Raw genomic sequence first — 22177 nt, forward strand, 5'->3', positions numbered from 1 at the left:
CCCTAAGACATGAACTTATGAACAGTCTGAAAGAGATGAGAGACTGGATTTGTTTGCAGGAAGCAGCTGAAGTATCCTTTACTTCACATTATCTTTCAAAGCATGGTAATGATAGTAACAGTTTTGTCTTACAAAATGCACAAGACATAAGGCCTTGCAAAAAGATGTTAGTCAAATATTTATTTCAACAAGTATATTTTTCCACCTTTGTGGGAAAGAATGTGGGTGTGTCATTTTCCAATAATTAAAATTAAGCCATGCCTTCAGTGGAGTTGGAGTGTTTATTACTGGAGAAGCTATTCTGAATAGGCCAGGTATTACTGAAGCACCAGTCAGTGTTAAAAAAAAAAAAAACAAACAACATACAAACAAACAAACAAAAAATCCCCCCCCAGTGATATACCAAATACAAAAGCACAGTTTTCTGGATTTCATGAAAGAAGGAAGATGTCTTTCAGGCAAAGATGATTTGAACAGCTTCGATACAACTAACAAGTCTAAGATGATGGTCTTCTGGTAGTTGACAGACAGTTGCTAGTTTCCACCATTTCTAAACCAGGCAAGAGCGCACCACGGCATTTGGAATCCAGGGCAACAAACCTGGTGAGTTCAGTAATGTTCTTGACCAGTCCTTGCTGCACTTCATGTGGAGATACCGGGGATGATGATTTTAAAGGCCTTTTCCAACCTAAATGATTCTATGATTCTGTGGTATTTCCTGGAGGCCACTCAAGACTGGCGCTTATAAACCAACCAAGCCTGCATCAGGGTAACTGTTGAGTAAGTTGGTGCAATTATTTTAGAAACAAGCCTGAAGTAACAGCAGAATTGTGAACTGTAAATCAAGTGTGATTTCTTTACTAAAATCCAGGGCCAAGGTAATTATTATACCTGCTGGGCAACCCACATCAAAGACACTGCTGTTCTAGTGGGGATATACGCTGATCTGCACACGGCAAGGAACATCCCCGCAGCCCTCCCCGCAGCTTACCTGTATGCATGCTTGGGCTTACATTGTTGTCCTGGCATGTAAATAGGTTTGTCAGTTTGCACAAAAGTACTGCTCACAGTGTTCTGGATGAAGACCTCCGTTACTGCATCACTGCCCACAGAAAGGCAGATAGTCACAACTTCCTTGTGTCTTTTGCAGGTGGACGGACTTGGGGAGTACAGGAAAATACCCCAGGGTGACTCCTGAGAAATTCTTGTAGGAGAATTGGGCATAGCACTTGAGCACACATGTAATCAGACTAGTGGCTAGTTTACAAAGGAAAGAAGGGGCTTACTGCCCTACTTACTGCTGAAGAATTTGCTCCACAGTTGACATGGAAGAGACTGACATTCTTACAACTGCATGTAATACTTATGGGATTTATGCAAATTTATGTTGGTATCCATAGTACAAGGAGATGGGAAGCATTAAGAAGCAGTTAACAGTAGAGCCGAGACCTGTACCCCATGTTGGAATGGGCTGAATTATATTTATTAACAAAATGAGAACCCCAGCTTGGACTTCAGCAAGTCAGAGCAACTAGAAGCAAGTGGATCTGACCATTTTCTGGACAGAATGAGGAAAGAATTCCCACTCCCCAGATGCTTTCTTTAATGTCAAAATGATGAAACACTTGACTTCACAGATTCTTCCTGCTTGATAATGCTGGAAACCACACGGTCCAAGGGGGAAATGGGAACAGATGAACAGGAACATAGGGAATTCTTAAGCATTAGCAGTGGACACAAGAAATAAGCTACTGCCTTTCACCCTGTCAGCAAATGCCACAGTCCCTGATGCTTCAGGGTGTGTTACTGACTGGGAGGTCAGAGAATGAAGAAGCGTGAGATATGAGATCAGCCTCTTTCACCAGTGACTGGCACAGCACAGAGCTGTATTCTGAACTTCTGCCAAGCACTGCGGTTACCCAGCCTTGTTATGACGGGCACTTTGCAATCGTACTTCATTTCTTTTCATACGTGTAAGACTAGGTACTCACTTTCCACTACTGTGATCCACTACTTCTTATTGTCTAGAATTTGCATTAACAAATTCTTTGTGGGACAGAAGGACAGGTCCATGGGCATATAGTTGAGCCTACATGCAGAAGGGAACGTTGGCTGCCACCTCAGAAAACAGGTCCTAAATGGGTGCCTCACTAGCCCTAATATGAATTCCGATGAACAAGTCCATTAATAATAATGTAATCAGCAATATAGCTGTTAATATAACTCTTAATAATGTATTAATCCTTAACAGGAACAACCATGTAATAGGCTGATCATCAAATCACACACGGAGTGCATGAGTATGTACATACATGCTGCCATTATCAAAACAAGCACCCCATAGCTCCAAGTCACAGTCTTCTAGAAGGGACATCAGATCCTGTAATTCTGCTTATTACAATGCTGATGACAAGGCTTTACACAGGACTGCAAGCAGGCTTCTGATATTGGTTGTAATTGCTCTGCAGAACTGCTGCTCCTTCAAAAGGCGATACGGCAGCCTGCTAGCATGCACGTTTGTGAAGAGTCTCTTTCATATAGGAATTCAGAGTCAGCAGTAAAGCATCTCTCCACTCACCTGCAGGGAGCCTGGCACAAAGACTCTTCTACTGGCAGCCCATCTGGCCAAAGAACACACGCTGCTCTGCAACACTTCAAGAACCTCCCCATGGAGCAAAGCCCCAGTCGTTAACACCCTGGTACTGAAAGCCAGTGTCTGCCTTCACTGCTGAAGTAGCTCCAGCCTGAACTTGGAGATCCCCAACGGGAAGGTGAAGCAGTGGAACAGTCTTCTGATGGCCACCGAGCAGCATGCAGTTCTTGCCCTCAGTCTCCACCCTGGGGGTAAGCAGCAGGGCTCCTCCACCGTGGCAGAAAGCCCACGTGGACCTTCTCTGTAGCTTAGTCATGCTGGCAGCACCACCCCACAGGTCCTGGCAAGATAAGTGAAAACTGGGACAGAGAGGTTTAACAGCATTAATGCTTTAAAAAGAGAAGCTTCTGTGTTCACGAAGGAGAAGGAAATTCAGAAGTGAACTGAGTTCTTCACTAAGTGGTGGCTGCAGCAGCCTGTCAGGGCCTGGAGGACACCCACAGCTCTGCCTGTCCCTGCCCAGCCCCCGCGGGGCTCCCCACACCTGCCCATGGCCCAGGACCCCATGTCAGCCCCCCAGGTCCATTTGCCCCTACCCCAGTGATGCCACAGCAGGGACCGGTCTCCAGCTCCCACAGCCCCACCCTGCCTGGCCATGGGCCCCTATTGACCCCATCCCACAGGCTTCTCACCCAAACCTGGGACCTGCCTCATCATTTCTCAGGTGCCAAAGGGATCCACGAAGTTTGTGGACTCCAGCATTAGTATTTGGGACACAGAGGAAGTGGCCCAAGAAACTGCATAGACTGAGGCAACAAGTGCTTGGGGACCTGCCCTGCAGAGGTACACCCAGCACACTGTAAGAGGAAGAGGCACTTGAAGTACTCCATCTCTCAAAGGGAAGGGGCCCTGCTGTTACCTCTGAATTTCAACCAGAAGAGGCCCTTAGCTGCTCCCTGTGACACCAGGGTTGTTTCTCTGTCATCCAGTAACAATGCCGCAGAAACAAAGTCTCCACAGAGGTACCACGTCTGTGTCACCTTTCTGCCTCTGCCACCAGCTTTCATCACCACTGTGCCCCTGAGCAGTGAGGACTAGAAAGAGACAGAGGCACTGGGGAGCCAGGTGAGAGGCAAGAAGCATCCCCAAAGGGCATCTGTTTACACACCCTATGGTCCTTGGCTTTCTGTGACACTAGGAGAATGACTAGCTATCCCTTGAAGGGGACAAAGCAGTGGCAGGTGGAATGAGAGGAGGCGGCTTTCACTGTCTCTCTCCTCTATTTCTACCATATAAAGAACAGGAAAGAGGGTGAAATTGGAGGGAAAAATTGTGGCTGCTCAACTCATTTCATCAAAAGGTTCTCAGAGCACAACACTGCTACTGGCTTTTCAAAACCCCTGCTATACTCCCTCCAAAAGTCATACTAAATTGCAAAAATGTCCAGCCTCTCCCTCCCTTAGTACCTTTGGCTCCACTATCCAGGAAAAACCTCACAACTGGGCTTTCTGGTTCCCTTACCATGTTATAACCACCAGGCACCTGTCCGATCTCCAGCCTCATCACTGAAGGACAATGCATGATCGCTCAGACCAAGCCACTAGCCTCCTTCCTTGCCTCTTTCACATGGTATTCCCCATGCCTTTGCTACTCTTGTGCCATCAGACCCTTTGTCCAATGTCAATCCAAAGCTGTAAAGTAGTTATGGTAGGAAAAATTCCTGAATCTTACCATGTGGGTGTTCGCAGCAGGCCAAGCTCTGTCTAAAACTCACCAGCCCAAACTGTCGAACAGCTTCGGTGCTGTCGCTGCTATTCCCAGCGAGCCTGCTGTAGCAGAGAGAATCACAGCTATCAGGTTTGCTAGCTCATTCATGCAAGATTTAACAGAGAGCTCAAAGGCACTGCGTGCCGCACATAGGAAATATAGCCCCACAGTTACAAGACACACACAGCAGAATGCCCTGGAATCTTTTCCAGATACCTTGATTTGAGGGACATCAGATTGTCACAGGGAAATCAATTTGATCTAAACTTACAGCTGCAACTTTTCAAGTACGTCAGTTTGATCCTGGTGAAGTTAGGGGACAGTTTGCATTTTTGTTAGTAACTAACCGGTATGTCCTGCATGGTACATGTGAGGCAGACTGACATCTTTTCAGATGCTGATCACTTCAACCAAGACAGCAAGATGACAGAGGAGGAAAAGAGTAAGCAATATCTAGTTCAGCAGCTGGATGAAAAACTCTTTTAGCCAGAGGAAAGCAGTTACTGGAATGAGGCCATTCAAAGGGGAGACTGCAAACCAATTTGCAGCGAGTTGAGAGAGAACAACAGAAACAATCCTCCATTGCTCTGAGTGACCTTTTTCTGAAGTTTATCTACAGATTTAAATTTTGAAGGATCTACTGCTTGCTGAGGTTGAGAGAGTAAAAGTCAAATGCTGCTTTATTGATGCATGCAGGTAAATTCCCATGCTGCTGCTTCATCTCCGTAGGTGTTACAATAGCCTGGAAGCTCCAAGATTCCAAGCAAAGTTGTTTGTGTCCCTTGCTTTGCATGCTCAATGTACCCTTATGCCTATACCTATGATTTCCTTTGATTTTTTTTTTTTTTAAGTCTTCTTGCATGTTTCCACAACACTGTAACTGTAAACTGCCACTTCTGCAGTTTTCCAGTCACAAACATTTGGAAACGTAGATATTGCTGGAGTTAGTAACCAGGAAGCTCCACTTCAGCCACAGCTAATGAACCAAGGAACATAATTTTCAGAAATAAGCTCTATTTCTATGTTTTGATCAGCCCATACCAGCATGTTCTGCTTTTTCCTGCCCTTAGGTATAGGGAGGGTGATTTCTGGGAAGTATCCCAAGCACTATGGGAAGAGTTCCAGAAAGCTCTGAGCCTCGCTGCAAGGCTGACAGACACCTGGAAATCCCCATCAGTTGCTGTATGGGCAGACTCACTTGAAGGGATTAACACATGATCAGGTCAATACCTTCATTTTGAAAGAATTATTTCCCCGCCCTGGGTGTTGCTGACCTGCCATCATCTGTTTGTCCTTTTTCTTGTAGACAACCTTATATGGAAAAATGCATGAGCTCGCTCACTAATTTGTGACATAACATGCTATCCACACTGCAAATCTCATCCTAGGTGAAGAAGCAAGAGTTGCCTGCCTGCAATTCACAGGCAACACCTGCTGCTGAAGAGCCCTATAGTACAACAGGTCAGTCCTGCCAACCTTACTCCTCTGGGCAATAAATGACCATTTACCTGCATGGGCTGCCAAAAACATGGAAAAAGTGGTTGCCCTGCTATGTTACGTCTCCATATAAGCTGCAGATTTCACTAAAAGTGCACAGAGCCATTGCACACATAAAAGGGACTCAACGCAGCCCCCTGGCTTCTGGCCCTGATACCACTCAGGAGTTAAGTAGGTGCAGTTCATAATGTGCACGGTACTGCTGCTCTTAGCACATTTCTGAAGGACAGCAGCAATTCTTGTGAGGGCCCAGCATCCAGCTTAGCATGTTCCACACCCTCCCTTTCTATAACATGCCCAGTCGTTTCTCCTTCCTCTCCTCTTTTCATCTAGAAATCCAAGGTTTCCCTTGCTGAGAGGATGTTTACCTTTGCTATAGAGAAAAGTTTAGTTAAAACCACAGTCCCATATATATTAGTATCAGCTTGGGGCACTGCCAGATCACTTGTAATTATGCATGTTATTGCAGAAGTCATTTTTAGCTCAAATAAGGATCTAAAGGCCTGTTGAAGCCTTAGACTGCAAGCTGTGAACTTTCACCTAGGTATGCTGACGGTATGCTGAACTCCTGCCTCGCTACGTGAAGGAAGGCCCTGAAACCGGTGCCAACCAGGAAGATAAGGTATCCAAAACCATCAACAGAAGCTGCAGCTAATCAAGATAGGAAAAAGAATGACCTGCCGGGAGACTGGGAAAGGATCCAATAAGGAACAAGAAGACCCCAGACCCAAATATTACTATGGGACCGAACCGTCGCATGAGGGGAACGTAGACTGTAAGGGTATAATCGCCCAGGGATCTCATTGTTCGGGGTCCCGCTCCGGAGGCACCCAGCTCGAGCTGCTCTTCACTGCTGTACCACTCCATAAATTCACCTGGCCCACGTCGTGTCGGAGACTCTGCCTTGGGGAAACCGAGAGTCGAGCCTGAAGGGAGAGGGAGCGCCCGAGGGTGAGAGTGTGTGTGAGCGAGGAGTGGAAAAGGGGCACCTGTCAGCTCAGCAGAGCTGCCTGCTGCGAAGGGACCCCGGTCCGAGCAGTTAAAGCCTTGGGTGGTGTGTGTGCGACTCCCTGCACGGTGTGTGAATGCTCGGGCGGCTGCTGCTCCCTTAACAACGTGATCCAGATAAAGTGGGATCACATAGTTGCAATTCTATTGAACATACCTAGGTATTTCCCTGACCTGTGGGACTGCAGGTGATGCCTGATCAGGCATGAAGCCTGCTAGGAAAGTTTCCTCTCTCAAAAAAGAAAAAAAAGGCACCTTGAACCTACAGGACACGTTTGTGTGTGTTCCACTCTGAGCCGTATGGCCACAAAGTTCATAATCTAATTGTCCAGTACACAGGATTTACTGTCATGTGGAATCAATCTGGTACCCAGGAAACTCCACTTCTGAACCAGCATCCAAAAATGGAAGAATCCCTTTTCCATGCTCAAGACAAGTGAATTCCAGCCTCTCCCTGCTGGCCCTTAGAGGTCTGTGCACTCTGCTGTGGGGATTACTAAAGGTCACTAAAACACAGGCCTGCTGTTAGTGCACACGTATTTTTGCAATATAAAATTCTGCATTCTTACTGGAAAATCTGCAGGAAGGCAAAGCATTTTGTTTTTTGTTGTTTTTTTTTTTTTAAAAAAAAAGCTTGCGAACAGCTATACAAGACCTTCTCTTCACTCATCAACTACTCCCACCTGATCCTCTCAGCCAAACACAAGCTAATGCTCTGAAAATGGCGGTGGTCCCTCTTCACTGGCAGACTGTCCCATACTGCTCCCCCACTGTGCCTCCCCACATCCTTGGCTCTGCTGTGAAACACCTGGAAAGTCTGTCCAGCTTAAATTATCTCCTTTTTGTTTCAACTTGCATACGTGGATGTGGGATTCAGATTCCTAGGACATTAGAGCTGCTACAAAGCCACATTCCACGCTGTAATTTATTTTAACAATTCGACCTGCTCTGGCAGATTTGTCTGAGGATTCCCAGTTTGAGGTGGGGCAGGACAGTGAGGAACACAGACAAAAGGAAGTCAGAAAAGCCAGAGAGGGGAAGATAAAGATTATGCCTATTTACAATACACTTGGTTTTTATTTGCCTTGACGTGATTTTGCCTTCATAAAAAGAGAGTGAAGCTGGACAGGTAGAGTAGGTAAAGCTGAGGGATAGTGGCAAATTCAGGCTGAATACCAGGAAATCCTATTTAACAATAAGACTTCTTAGCAATTCTGCTAAGTGCAGTAAGACGTTAAGAAACTGCCACTTCATTCCTTGAGGAGTAGAGCCTAGCCTGAAGTTTTTTAAAGACAGTTGAGTCAATTTAATCTCTCACACACTTACAGGGGTGAAAACAAAGTGTGTTCTGCTCAAAAGAAATTCACAGGTTTCATGACAGAGAGAGGTCCCAAGTCCACATACCTAGAGCAATTAAACAGGATGTTTTGCTTACAGTGTAACCTATGTACTCTGCTCTTCACACATCTTTTTCCCCCAATTCATCCCTCATCCTCTTCTCATTCTCTAATCTATTTTACCCTTAGCCTTCTCTGTATTTCTTACCTTCTCCTCTGCGTCCACTTCAGATCTCCTTAGCAGAACGCAAGGATACTGAGGTTTCAAGCAGGTCACGATCACTGTTGCCTTCGCCATATCGCACACATTCTTGCCTCTCCCTAGAGCTGCACCGAGATGGACAAAGTTAGCTAGACAAATGATGTTATATCTAATTAGGTGAAAGGATATTCCTAACGAGTAAGTCTGGCTTTCAATAGAACATCACTCTGATTAAGCAGAATTTACTATCTCCAGATGATGCCTGAGTTAGAGCTTGAGCTGTTCTTAATCTTCCAGAGCAGCCAGAGGGAAGCATTTTCCCATACATGGCCTAGAGAAATATTGCAATTAACTCTAGAGATACACAAGGAAAGATTCATAAATACCCTCTCTAAGGTAGCAGTCCTCTTCCCCCCACATCCCTGCCACATCCTCACAGTGCTGTACATTGCAAGATCAACATCACACGTTGTCCCTGCAACCTGCTTGCGTGTTAACAGGTCAGCTGGGGAAGTCTTCGCTTTGGTTACAGACTTCAAAAGCCAAGTCCTCCCAAACCAAAGGTGATGACTTGAAGATTATCATCTTCCCAACTTCTGGTTTATAGGAAGCTGTAAGGAAATACAAGACAGCATGCTGTTTGAAATCATTTGAATTTTGAGTATCAACATGTTCAAGCCAGTAGACACTCCTGACAGGCAATAGGTGTAATAAAGTTTCTGACAAACTGGAAGCCCAAGAACCTCCGCAGAGGACTGACTTACCTCATTTTTAAAAGCAAGAGTTCCAGAACTACTGCAAATAAACTCTGGGAACTTGGTGCTAATTTCCCAGGGCTTGCCCAGTATGGGCAGGGATATGTGGCCCAGTGACAGACCTCTTTGATGTTCAGTCCCCAGCATCTCCAGGTGATCTTTGCTCTGAAACTCTGCTCACACCTACTGTAATGGCCATAGGAGAGAGTGGAAAATGTTTGACACCTAAAAATCTGCTACTTGTGTTTAACACCTAGTCTCCACTAATCAAGACACCCAAAAAGGCGAGAAAAAATGACACACAGACCCTTCTCAGAGAGCATTCGTATCCACATACCTGCCATCAGCTATAGGTAAAAACAGAGTATCATTTACTGTCATGATATTTCTAGCTGGTGCCATTGTCATCTCTTGTGATGTCTAAAAGCTGAATATTCCTAAGGACAGGTAATTTTTTGAGTATTTTTCCTTAATTCACATTTGGAAGACAGGCAAATCTGAAGGCAAAGCACTTCTCTGCCTCAAAGCAAAGTAAGATCAGCTGCAGACAAATAATGGTTTGAGATGCTGAATCAATTAACAAGAAAAAAATGTTTTTGAAGTCAGGGAACCACATCAGATGATAAAAAGTAAGGGAGCATTTTACTACAGAGGTCTTTACTGGGCTTTTATAATCCTCTTTCTCCTTGTCTACAGCCTAAGCAAAATACCTGGCACTCGGGACTTCTGCCCAGAGCTGGCTACACTAATTCTCAAATGTGGATAACCAGGATCCACTGGACTGTTTGCTCCCTAAGAAACATCTGCTTCCTGGAGCGAAGGAATGCGACTAATATAGTTGTGCCCTACAGGCAAACATGCCCTCTTTACACAAGGGCTGAGCAGTTATTGTTTCAGAAGGGATTACCTAGTTAGATCCAATAATCATGACTGCAATTTCTACTTCTGAGCAAGCTTGGGGTTCAATCTTCACGTGTAGTAATCATAGGGTGTGTTTGCACACTTGCAGACCATGCAAAACCTGCTCCTTAGATAGGATCTCTAAACAGCAAAACTGTGGTACGCCTTCTTAAAGTTAGTTCTCTGCACTAGAACACGCTGTTTTCAGTTGCAGTTAGCAGTCCTGGGTGACATTTTCCAGGGCATACACCTTCCTTGCACCAAATTTTTTGAAAGCTTCTGCCAAAAGGTGCACACTTTCCCAAGGATGAAGATAGGGAACTGTAATGTTGAATTTTACCATCAAAATTGTTTGGTGATCCTTCCTTATAAACTCACTCACATTGGAACTGCAGCTTGGAAACAAGCACAGGCTCAATCATGAAGTGCTAGAGCTTAGCACTAGCAGAGAGGCTTCAGCAAGCTGTTGACTAACCCACTATGTGTACCATCCCCATGCAGCAACTTAGCAAATTCCTTTTTAGTGCTCCAAAAGCGAGGATAGATGTAGCTTCAACAGCAAGAAGCAAATGCTTGTGATGAGCAAAGTGCTAGCCTTGTCTGCTCTGAATGCTCACTTACTTCTCTACATTAGCATGCAGACAGTACATGAAAGGCAAACGTCAGACTGTGCAGCAGTGTCAAAAGCACCACCCTGAGGCGTGGGAAGGGGATCACTGGAGGACAGCCTGCAAATGGGGATTGAGAATGGCCAGACTAGGCCACACTGAGTAAGAACCAGAACCAATGGGACTGAAATTAAAGGGAAAGCAAGGAAAGACATTATTGGGAAGTTTAGGTATGTCCAAAAGCAAAGAAGGGGAAAACCATTCAAAGGTGGGGAACAATGTAGGGTATGGGAGAACTCTCAGCCTGGAAACCAAGGGGAATAGGAAAATGATCACTCTAAGAGGAACTGCCTGAATGTTCAGCTACTACTTTTTGAGCATCTGCAGATGCACAAGGGTCCCACACACAGTAGCTTGGGAAGATTTCTGCAGCCATCTGCATCAAGGGTAACATATCTACGCAACACACTCTTGTGTTCCACTCCCAAGCAATAAGGAGTAAAATAACCCCTTCTGTCATCACATAATTTCTTCTTTCTCTAGAATCCTAATGCTAAAATAACAGGCTGAGGAGGAGAATGGGTCATAGGATTTTCACTTGCTGAAAAATAGAATCAATGAGTCTTAGAAGTCAACAACGACCTTTTTTCTGTAGATCCCACTTACAGTGATGTGCTAACAGCCTGGTCTTGCCAGTGGACTGAGTTGAGAGTTCATGTGAATACTATCCTTGCTACAACTAGTTGGTAAATTTTGCAGCAGCACTTTAAACTGCTTTGGGGGTCATGCTGTGGAAGATTCAGCCTGTTTATAGCATGGGCTGTTCCAACTGGATGTGCAATCCATTTTGTTAGCCTCTGATCCAAATTTTCTGTGCTGTCAAAAGAAGGTATAATCAAGGAACCTGCTAAGGGATCTCATTCTGTTTGAGTCTTTGGGCTTAGAATATCTATTTACATTGATGGGACAGTTTTGCTTCACTTCAGGATGATGAGGCTCATTGGGGAAAAAAAAAAAAACAACAAACACCTTAAAAGCAAAGGCGTTCCTAAGTCTTGATCATCATAAACGTCCAGCACCATTTTTTTAGATAAACGTGGGATGATGATTCATGGCTCTGAATGGAGTACTTTGACTGGAAAGATTGACATGTATCTTATTTTTGTAAGCTGAAATAATAGCCACTAAAAAGTCGCCTTCATTGATAAATAATTAGTCTGAAGAAGAAAATAGTGGTTCAAACAACGGTTTTGTCAAGTGTTGAAACACCTGAAGTCCTACAGCGATGAAATCTTCCTAGCTAGACAATAAAAGTTTGGTTTGAGAAACTGGATTCGTATTGTACTGGTAAGCAGCAGGCAGATATTGCTGTCGAATGTACTTCTCTCCTACTGCAAAATCGGTTCTAACAATGACAAACACTCCAGACTAACTGAAAGTGAAGATTGTCTGAGACACTTTCTTTTCAGCTTTGAAAAATATTTTTCAAAATTTTAACAGTGTAAGTTCTGGCACAGAAAAGCTTTGCAGTAGAATTCTGTAGGTATCTGTAAAACAATCTGTTTCCATAGATGTTGTTTAGATATTCTCCATACCATGAGCTGAGGAATATCCATCTTGATGAAACAGTAATTCTAAATTCTGCAACATACCATCATTTGGGGTAGCAGTACTGGCTTCTGGTGATTGTGTGGACAGAGAATATAAAAACCAGAGCTACCAGGGTTAAGCTGAAATTAATAGCATTACCTGAGCACTGTCTTGTCTACTCTTTCCCTGAACTCCATGACTTCTGAGAGATGGTGTGTATCAGCTAAGGAAACCTCTTAACTATTTGCTGTCAATATTGAGCTATTCTGCTCCCGAGAACACAGGAAGACAATTTGCATTGTCTTTGGTCACACGGAGGTCCACCTCAGGGATAAATATCTATGGAATACTTGGGGTACTATATGTAGCTTTAGGATGCACTTTGAAAACCATCTTAAATTAATCTCAGGCTGTAATTAGTAGAACTAACCTTTTCTACAGGGGGATGGGTCTTAGATAGCCTTAAGCTGATTTGTGGGAAACACAGGCTCTCTTGCTCAGAGGGTCTGCCAATTGCTTGCCCTCCCTGCAGAGATGTATAGGCAGTGAATTTACTTGATTTATGATGTTCAGTTCTCAAGACACATTAGCTTCCTAACATAAATGGTTTCATTACCCTTGCTTCCTTAAGGCTGTTAGATAGTCCAGGCTCTAACACAAAACGTTTCTTTTCCAAATCCAATGAAAGATTCACACAACAGCCATAACAGCTTTCACTCCCCAAACACCTATGTGAAGTCTGAAATTTGTTTTTGATTATACTCCATTATCAGAAAATGATGTGACTGGGGGATTAGTAGGCTCTAGTGCTCTTTGTAGGTAAACATTTTTCTGTTCTTTCCACTACAGAAAGAGTAAGAAAGAATTCCAGATTCCTACCAGCAGACTGTTACTGTTAATATTCTGACTTCACTGACATCTAAAACCACCTGAAGTATGACCAAGCAAACTGTCACAAATACGCAAGCTGCTAGATATCCCAAAGGACTGTTGTTTTCATTTCTGATGAACCTGGATCAGCTTGCAAGTCCTATTATCTGAAATCTTCTGGATGGCTGAGAGAGAAGGAAGACTCCTTATGATTCTGAAATCCAAGACCCCAAGGTCTTGAAGGGACTGTCTCTACAGTCTCTTCCTGTGACTTGCACTCTAGCAATCAACCCAAAAAGCAGATCTCCATGTAGATAACTAGCAAGCATGCAGCAACAAATGGAAGATTTATTACACCAAAGAGAGCCTGACTCTCTAAACTATTAAGGAGGACATTCTAAAAGGACTTCAGAGAAATTCAGGCCTTCATCACTCACACCAAGAAAGTACCCTCATCCTAGCACATGGAGTCAGAACTCCTCTTCTTTCCAACTCCTTTGGCTCCAAGTCTTACGTTTCTTCTCTCTGTGCAGTTGTAGATTCAACAGAAAGACTTTCACAAGTCTTCCCCACCCTATTTGCCTATACCTTCCTGGTACAGGCACTTTAAAAGTAAGAAATAGAGATAAAGGTTCTCAGCACCTTGAAAGGGAGTAACACCATTTTTTCTTCCTCTACCATCAGGCAATTTTGGAATGAGAGGCCATGGCTACCACACTTGGTGCCGAGTTTGGTGTTGCTGGGCCACACAAGGGACTGTCTGCAAATCTTATGCTCTAGTCCTATTAAGACAGATACCAAGATGCCCAACACAGCATGTTCTGTTCGTAACAGAACTTTAGGTGACAAGCATCAGCTTTCATCCCTTTCGCTTCACCCTCCTGATCATCTCAGACATTAGGTATGACTCTTGCAAAGCCTCTGCTAGATCTGGACTCTACAATTCCATCTCACTCATACACACGCATTGAATAAATCTTCTAGCATGCAAGCTGTAAGGGCTTAAACCTGGACTGTACTTAAAACTGCTATGGTATTCCAAAAAGCTTTGAAAGAGCTTTGTACAGATTTTTGCAGTTACAAATTTCCTCTTCTGAGTACAGTACCATCATGTGAAGAAAAGCAACAGCTTTTAAATTTGCATATGCAAAGCAGCTCTAAGAAATAATGCTACTATAGGCATGAAAATCTAAATAATAAAAACAAGGTATGGAAAAATATATTTTAAAACTCCTTCTGAGTACTTGAAAAAAGATTTTATGTGGCCTATCCAGACCATATAATCTAACAATTTTATATGGGGGCATCATGATTATTAACTATTGCTATTTGTAACGAAGACCCCTCTACTCTGCTCTTGTGAGACCCCACCTGGAGTGGGGGGGCGCCAGCTCTGGGGCTCCCAACATAAGAAGGGCATGGACCTGCTGGAGCAAGTCCAGAGGAGGGCCACGAAGATGTTCAGGGCGCTGGAGCACCTCTCCTGTGAAGACAGGCTGAGAGCCAGGGTTGTTCAGCCTGGAGAAGAGAAGGCTCCAGCAAGACCTTATAGCAGCCTTCCAGTACCTGAACAGGGCCTACAAGAAAGAGGGAGAGGGACCTTTTACAAGGGCACATAGTGATAGGACAAGGAGTAATGGCTTTAAACTGAAAGAGGGTAGATTTAGATTAGATATAAGGAAGAAATTCTTCACTATGAGGGTGGTGAGGCACTGGAACAGGCTGCCCAGAGAAGCTGTGAATGCCCCGTCACTGGAAGTGTTCAAGGCCAGGTTGGACGGGGCTTTGAGCAGCCTGGTCTAGAGGAAGGTGTCACTGCCCATGGCAGGGGGGGCTGGAACTAGATGATCTTTAAGGTCCCTTCCAACCCAAACCATTCTACGATTCTATGATCTGAAGTACAGTCTACTCATGTAAACATACACACGTGCACAAACTGCATTTGAGTTTCAGGAAATCAGTACTATTACTCACAAATTTATACATCTGTTTCTAAATGACTCAAGGCCCTAGTTTCAATTTTTTTTTTAATCTATAGCAGTTTTACAAATGCAAACTAGTAAAATGGATTTTAAAACAGTGCTACTTGTAATTTCATAGGGTTTTTTAATCTTAACATGCAGTAAAATAAATGTTCAGATGAATTTTATAAATTTCCATGTAACTTGGATTAGCTGATCATGTCAGACAGCGGTATGAATTTTCAAAAATATTGTTAGTTTGAGGGTTACCAAAGTATTAATAATTACCCTCGATGAATAAAAATAGGAGACTTTGAAAATTGTCACTTCATCTTCACTCCAACTCCTCCCTTCCCTGCCTGTCCCCCCCTCCCTTCCCCCCCAAAAAGTAGCATGCATATCACAGTGAGAAAAACTGGCAAGTCATTCTAAGTCCAACGTTCAGCTCAACACAGAGATAACCTTACATCCAGACTGGGTCACTTCAGGCCCTGTCCAGCCAAACTTGGACAGTGCCCAGGCAAGGAGATTCCATGGCCTCTTCAGACACCTGTTGCAGTACTGTATCACTCTCATGGTGAACAATTTCTTCCCGTGTCCAGTCCAAATTTTCCTAGTTGTAGCTTTAGGCTATAAGCACTTGTACCCTAAAACGCTGTCTTTACATAATCTAGAAGAAAAACCTCCAGATAATACTTGTTGACACTTGAAGACCACAGTTAACTACCTCAACTCTACTTCTGTTGATAGTTCCACTCTAATGATTCTTTTCTAATATTTCAAGGAAATATTTTTATTCTACTCTTAAAGTATTTCTAGTGCCTCTGTGTGTTTTCCCTTAGCACTTCAAGTTCATATTTATGTACTGTATTTAAAGACATTGTTTACAATAGAAGTTCATTTCACTCATTAGCACTGTTGCTGTTTCTTTCTTAATTTTATTTTGATTAATACACTATATTTGGTCACTGAAGACAGTTTAAATGTTTCTTGGGATTACAAGGAAGCAGTAGGTTCGGAAGCTTGGTTTTGAGAAAAAAAGTCGGCAGTATTAACTACATGCCAGCAGAGGGAAACATGGCCTCAGGAGAAGTAACTCACCCTCTTGGAGATGTTTTTTACCCATCGCATCCATTAAAACTGACTGATTTACCCAGGAATAAATTAGACCCATTAAGATGTAGTAGGATATGTTGTCTTATATCTTGTATTTACTACATACGCTGACAAACACATAAAAGTGATCTCTGCTTTGAGTTGTACCTGTTAATATATGACTCTGACATCTTGGGCTTGATTTCTTTCAAGATAATAAGCGTTTCCTACTCTCCATGAAGTTAATGGGTCAAAAGTGCACTTGACAAATATGATCCAAATCCAGCAGAGTTAGAAGTGACTTCTGGATGTTGGAATTCACATCTTTCACCTTAGATGATGTCAGCCAAACACTAGCCACTGCAGCAGTAGGTGCTTGTGACAAAACCACTTCTGAAAAAAGAAACAGAGTGAACAGGCAGGATCGGCAGGCTCCAAGAGCACTTCTCACACACCGGTTCAATGCATCTCTGTCCGCAACACTGATGACCCACACCCTGTCTATACAAAAGAGAAGTGCAGTATTAGGCTAGATTTTATCAGAAGTTCAACGACAGGGAAGCATTGCTGCCGTAAGGAGGTGTGTTCAGACAGCATGTATCCAAAATGCTGGGAGGGCTTCCAAAACTAATGGGCAAGGTAAGAATTGTAGAAAAAGCTTCCGAGAGCAGGACTACCTAGGAGCATGAATTTCACCTTTCCGAAAGCCCTTCAGCACTCTGTGCTCACAACATCTGCTTCCAAACCCCTCCAAACCAGCCTGCTTCTCACACTCACTGTTCTAGCTCCTAAGGGTTACATTCGTTAAAGGACACTTACAAAAACATGTAATTAGAAGATGCTGAACTCCTCCAGGCAACCAAAGCAAACACACACACTATGACCTGCTTGCCAACTCCATACAAACAAAACAATGCACCACAGTGTGCTTCGCTCCAAGGGACACTGAATGCAGTGATTTTAAATACCAGTCAGTTGGGCTAAAGGAAAGAGATGGAAATTTAATTAAAAGTTGATGGCTATGACAAATAATTTTGCAAGATTTGGCTGCCTTGAGAACACATTCTTTTCTTTCCCTCCCCCATGTTCAAAGTCAGCTACAGCCTCATCCTAGAAGCTTTCAGCACCTTCTTTTTTTCTCTGCAGTCAGGAGGCACTGATGAAGTTAAGCACTTCAAAAGCATTTCCCACAGAGCATCATAAATGCATTCCCCTGACTCTTACTGTACTCCTGCCCCCATCATGTGGAAGAGCTCGGTGCCACTGCATGCAGAGACCTGACGTGACTTTGTGAGTTCTGGTCATCAAAAGTGGGTTTGCACAGTGTCCTTGAAGTTAAATTCCTGTGACTGCATCCTCACTTTTGTCACTGGCACCTTCAGCTGCATGCAGCTCACTAGGAGCTCCCTACGTGACAAAAACTCAGCAACTCACCCTGGGAAGGTGGCTCATCGCAACCCTTCCTGTCAGTATGCAGGCTAGGAAATACATTAGCTGCTCAAGAGCAGACGTCCATAGTTTCTACCTGCAAATGCAGTATGACTCTGGCAGTAATACCATATACAAGTGAAAAACAGGATGCATGCAAATTATAGAAGCCAGCCAATATACAGAATCCTGGTTGTTTTTCATCTCTCTCAGTTCAATGGATCCCAAAGCAGAACGGGGTACAACTACTAATAACTGACATGCTGTTTCCCTGTGTCCTTCCACCTTGTCATCTACTTTGACTGTATGCTTTCCAGAGCAGGCTCTTCTTTTTGTACAGTCTAGAATAACACGCATTCAATGCCACTTTCCTCTCAATAAGTAACTAAACTTCCAAGGAAACATCTCTAACTCCGCTGGTATAAAAACCAGCAGGAGCTCCATACCAGTGATGACACAAAACTGTTGTCTCGCACAAAGGGACATTAATCACAACCCATTAAAATAGAATAAAAATATAATTCAGTGTTCCCCCCACAACATTTTAGGTGACAGACACAGATTTTGAAATTAATGGCCAGTCTTGTAAGATGTGCCACAAGACCTTGGCTCAGTTGCAAAAGAAGGAACCTGCAACAGTTAAGAAGTGTTGACCTCTGAAATTAAAGCAAAAAAGCCACCTACCAAATCACTCTGCAAAACAGTATCTCAGTAGAGCAATGGAAGATGGTTTACAGAAGAAAGCATCTTTAGGGACCCCTCTTAACCTTCTACTACGTCATCACTACGCCAAGCAGAGTCAGCTGCATCTAACCAAAGCCAGACTCCTTTAACATCTCCCATCCAAGCAAACTGACTTAATGCGATAGCTGATGAAATCAGAACCAGGGATGTTGTAACAGAAAGTTACACACACCCACCTAACAAAATCTGGAAACTTAGATACTGAAAATACTCTTTCTTTCCTTCCCTCTACTGGGCCTCTTATCCCATTTCAGGGTTTGCTTGTTCCAGAGTGAAGTCTCATAACTGGGCTGCAATTTTTCATTTCCATTCCCTGTTCACAGAGTCAGCTGTTTTCAAAATATGTGAGCTATTACTAAGATTGGGATAAGATGAAAGATCACCAATCCAAGCCATGAAAGGATCCAGGCTGCATAAAATGCTTTGAATGATTTTGTGGAGGAGTTCTTCCCTTGGAGTCCTACCTTGCAAACAGGACCACAGAAAGCTGTGCGGTGTGATGTTACAGGGAAGACTAAAGAGATATTCTTCCCTATAGCACAGCACCAGCCACAAGGCTGGAAAGAAGGGACTAGAAAACTGTGGAGGTTGCTCCTTTATTTCTCCAAAAGGCCAAGCTCTACACCCTGCCTCGCCCCCACCACAGATGTGACCACTGGACCATTAGTGACCTATGACGGCTGCAAGCATTTCCACCCCTTCCTTCCCTGCATCCTCCTCTCTCAAGTTTGTATTCTTACAGAGACAAGCACTGTCACCACTAAAGCAGCTGAACATGGATGGATTATCAGGGATGCTAGAAAGCAACATCCCATTCTTTTCTCTTGGAAGCTTACCACTATATTCTTCCGTATTTCTTTGTCCTGGATCTTAAGGGCTGTAGGGAAGAAGCAGTAAACAGCACTACAGCCAGCTCTGACAGCTGCTGTACGCTCTCTCTAGGAAGGAAAAAATGGACAGAACTAGGAGGACTTTTTCCTTCATTAGAAATCTTCAGAAGCACTGTCACAAAAAATGTTAAAAAAATTTTAATGAAAAAGCTGAAGAAAAATATGGAGCAGTTGTAACCCCGTCTCTGACAGAAACTCTTCCTACTGTGTTTCACATGATTTTGGAGCCCTGTATTACACCTCTTCCTTCCATAAACTGGGATAGTAGACCCACAGCAGATCACGGCAAACATGCAGGAGACCAAGGGACTTGCCTGAATCTCAGAACCAGGCATTTGCAAAGCAAGAAAGAGCACAGCAGTACTGACACAGTAATCACTGATCTCACCAACTGGCAGGAAGAAGTGCTGTTTATCCCAACCACTGAAGCATGCCAATGCCTAAGATAACGTGCATAAGCCAATCAACAGTGGAGGGCTTAGCTCATTAGCTTGTGCTTTGCTTACAAGCTTGGGCACCAACAGCTGAATTATGGGGGGGGTGGGGGGGGGGGAGAAGTACAGAATGGCAGCCTCTCCCCCATGGATTCCACCCTCTAGCCTTCTGAGGCAGCTTTGTCACGGCATTGCACGCTCTCCCTGTCTCAACAACATTACCATCTCAGCAGAGGAAGCCCTCCGAAGTAGCATGCCTGGAAAAACATTGAAGTGATGACAGCATGGGATGAGAGAGTCACAGAGAAGATGATGTGATGTCTAGTTCCAACATGACACCTAGATTTTGCACACCACCTAGAGGTACATGTACAGTGACAAACTAAGTTGTTTGGAGAGGGAAAGAGCGGGCTGGAGAAGCAATGAAGGTGATAAGGCAAAAAATAAGGAAAGTGACCGAGAAAAAAGACAGTGGTCAAAACACAGCTGTCTGCTGCTATCATGCACAACTGGGAATGCAGGCCAGCCGAGTTACAGAGGTTTTCCAGATCTTATACTAAACAAAATTACAACCTCTCTCCCAGTTTGGCCTCAATACGAATATACTCCACCCCAAGATGTCATTATACTAAGCAAACCAGAGTTTTACAAATACTCCATTTCTGTAGCCAGCACAAAGGCACAATTCCAATTAAGAGAAAATGCAGAAGTGCAAAAGGAACTGTTTATACCAGGTTTCCCTAACCATCACAGCACAGGTCAGTATTATCACTACAGACCTATTATTACTCTGTTTTCACTGAGTAAATAGTAATAAATAGTAATATCCAATTACTATTTAATTATTGATACCCAGTATTCATATTCAAAGGACAAGTCCAAAGGAACAAAAGAAAGACAAAGAACAGTAAAACTTAACATGTTACTAACACGTTCTTGACCATAGCTCTTGAATTGGAGCTTTTAAGTGAGGTACAGGAAGAGATGGATTGCAAGAGCAATCCCTCTCATCAAAGATAGCTACATGAGTGCAAGAGCAAGGGACCTATTGATCTTTTCAGTATTGCAATTTGCTTATTCTCACTTGAGACATTACAGTGAAACTAGACGTTTCTATTTTCATTAACTTCTTTTGATTTCTGTTTAATTTCTAATGCATTTTGGGCTGTGAAATACCAAAATAAAACCTGTAGTAGCAAAATCTGCCTTCTCCACACCCCCCCACCCCCCCACCCCCCCCCCACCCCGCTAAAAAAGGAAAACACAGACGCTGAGTAAGAAATACTCTTAAGCTACTCCATGTGTGTCTGGGACAAGCAGAAGAACAAGTAGGGCCAGTGGTTAAGAGCAGAAACAAGAGCAAGTCTTTTCCTAAGACAAGCAGGCAGGAGCATTTGGAAGAAGGAAAGGAAAAAAAAAAAAAAAAAAAAAAAAAAAAAAGTCATTCTGGACTATGAAGGCAGGAGGAACAAATCTGTGAACTTTAGGCAGTAGAACATTGCTGGAAATCTGCAAACAAAAGAAGAGAGAACTGAAATATAGACAGGGGTCTGGAACTAGCTTAGCAAGATGGGATATATGAAACTAAGAAGGAATTTGGAAGGTTCTCAGCTGTTCTACTTTTGTAACTAAATATTAAGGAAAATGATAGAAAAGCACTTACAGAAGTATTGGTGTACGCATCAGCGTACTCCTAAGTACTGAACCACAAGAGATAAAACAGGCACAAGTCTGCAGAGGCAGCCATTTTACCTGCTTACAGAGCTATCAGAGTGCTACCAGAGGTATGGTTTGACAGACAGATTTGCAAACCAACCAACCAAACACTGCAGCTATTTGAGGAAAGGCACAGCTGCAGACAGAGTACCAGTCACACTCCTGGTTTCCACTGACACATAAATAACTGTAACAAGCATACAGAAAACAAGAATGAAAATATCCATACCACCACATGGAAACTTCTTCAGTAGCAGCCCTCACTCTCTGACAGGCTTCAGAAAACAAGTTCCTGTACTGTTTGCTGTAGTATTAGAGAATGGAGCACCTATTATCCTAGAAGACATGCCTCAGCGCAAGGAATTCCATTTCAAATCTGAGCCATCAGAATTGTTTACAGCATTAGAGGTGATGCCTCAGCTCGACCTTGCGCAATAGCACTGAATCCGTCTCTCCCTCTTTGACTGGAATACCTCTCTAGAAACATGTGAACATAAAATTGTTTGCCTTTCTCATTGCTGCAATACAGTGGTGGTTCAGTCATCATGTAGATGACAGTCATGTAAGTGCTTATAAAAATAAAACAATTGCTTAACTCTTGGGCTAAAGAGCACCTTGAAATCAATTCTTTCATTCATCTTCTAATCTAAGGGCACTTTCTGCACAAAGTGTTTCATACTACTTTTACCCAAACTGTGCTAGCTTTCAGCCTGGTGTGATGCAATCTAACTTAAAAATATGTTCAAGATTCAAAGTCCAAGGGCATACTACCCTTTTATCTC

The 22177-nt window shown here is 43.4% G+C and overlaps 1 long non-coding RNA gene across 1 annotated transcript; it reads right to left on the reverse strand.

The window, feature by feature from the left end:
* Positions 1–277: 277 nt before the first annotated feature.
* Positions 278–21744, reverse strand: LOC148054736 (uncharacterized). The gene is made up of 5 exons (XR_015706567.1): positions 21625–21744; positions 8791–9015; positions 8411–8529; positions 4325–4422; positions 278–2952 (listed from the first exon to the last, which is right to left on the reverse strand). It is a non-coding gene; the product is annotated as an uncharacterized LOC148054736 (long non-coding RNA).
* Between the last annotated feature and the right edge of the window lie 433 nt (positions 21745–22177).

The sequence above is a fragment of the Nipponia nippon genome, unplaced genomic scaffold (assembly GCF_047370975.1).
Source record: "Nipponia nippon isolate SJK-2023a ecotype South Korea unplaced genomic scaffold, ASM4737097v1 scaffold_3, whole genome shotgun sequence".
In the NCBI taxonomy this organism is placed as follows: domain Eukaryota; kingdom Metazoa; phylum Chordata; class Aves; order Pelecaniformes; family Threskiornithidae; genus Nipponia; species Nipponia nippon.